The sequence below is a fragment of the Triticum dicoccoides genome, chromosome 7A (genome assembly GCF_002162155.2).
Source record: "Triticum dicoccoides isolate Atlit2015 ecotype Zavitan chromosome 7A, WEW_v2.0, whole genome shotgun sequence".
Lineage (NCBI taxonomy): Eukaryota > Viridiplantae > Streptophyta > Magnoliopsida > Poales > Poaceae > Triticum > Triticum dicoccoides.
Window position 1 is genome coordinate 30,258,227 of NC_041392.1, and position 1,707 is coordinate 30,259,933.

Here is a 1,707-nt window from a genome sequence, read left to right on the forward strand (position 1 = left end):
TTAGACGTAGGCTCTACAGTATGCTATGCTGTGTACCGCACCTGAAGTGTGCCTTGCCATGAGTCAGTCAAGGGGTACAAGAGTGATCCAAGAATGGATCACAGTACAGCGGTCAAAGTTATCCTTAGTAACTAGTGGACTAAGGAATTTTCTCGGTTATGGAGGTGATAAAGAGTTCGACTTAAAGAGTTACGATGATGCAAGCTTAACACCTATCCGGATAGCTCTGAGTAGAGATACCGGATACGTATAATGGAGCAACAATTTAGAATAGCTCCAAGTAGAACAGTTATTTGGAATAGCTCCAAATAGAGCGTGGTAGCTGCATCTAGGAGATGACATAAAGATTTGTAAAGCACACACGGATCTGAAAGGTTCAGACCCGTTGACTAAAACCTCTTTCACAAGCAACATGATCAAACCCAGAACTCATTGAGTGTTAATCACATAGTGATGTGAACTAGATTATTGACTCTAGTAAACTCTTTGGATGTTGGTTACATGGCGATGTGACCTGTGAGTGTTAATCGCATGGCGATGTGAACTAGATTATTGACTCTAGTGCAAGTGGGAGACTGTTGGAAATATGCCCTGGAGGCAATAATAAATTGGTTATTATTATATTTCCTTGTTCATGATAATCGTTTATTGTCCATGCTATAATTGTATTGATAGGAAACTCAGATACATGTGTGGATATATAGACAACACCATGTCCCTAGTAAGCCTCTAGTTGACTAGCTCGTTGATCAATAGATGGTTACGGTTTCCTGACCATGGACATTGGATGTCGTTGATAACGGGATCACATCATTAGGAGAATGATGTGATGGACAAGACCCAATCCTAAGCCTAGCACAAAGATCGTGTAGTTCGTATGCTAAATCTTTTCTAATGTCAAGTATCATTTCCTTAGACCATGAGATTGTGCAACTCCCGGATACCGTAGGAATGCTTTGGGTGTACCAAACGTCACAAAGTAACTGGGTGGCTATAAAGGTGCATTACAGGTATCTCCGAAAGTGTCTGTTGGGTTGGCACGAATCGAGACTGGGATTTGTCACTCCGTGTAAACGGAGAGGTATCTCTGGGCCCACTCGGTAGGACATCATCATAATGTGCACAATGTGACCAAGGGGTTGATCACGGGATGATGTGTTACGGAACGAGTAAAGAGACTTGCCGGTAACGAGATTGAACAAGGTATCGCTATACCGACGATCGAATCTTGGGCAAGTACAATACCGCTAGACAAAGGGAATTGTATACGGGATTGATTGAGTCCTTGACATCGTGGTTCATCCGATAAGATCATCGTGGAACATGTGGGAGCCAACATGGGTATCCAGATCCCGCTGTTGGTTATTGACCAGAGAACGTCTCGGTCATGTCTGCATGGTTCCCGAACCCGTAGGGTCTACACACTTAAGGTTCGATGATGCTAGGGTTATAAAGGAAGTTTGTATGTGGTTACCGAATGTTGTTCGGAGTCCCGGATGAGATCCCGGACGTCACGAGGAGTTCCGGAATGGTCCGGAGGTAAAGATTTATATATGGGAAGTCCTGTTTTGGTCACCGGAAAAGTTTCGGGTTTTATCGGTAACGTACCGGGACCACCGGGAGGGTCCCGGGGGTCCACCAAGTGGGGCCACCGGCCCCGGAGGCTTGCATGGGCCTAGAGTGGAAAGGGACCAGCCCCAGAGTGGG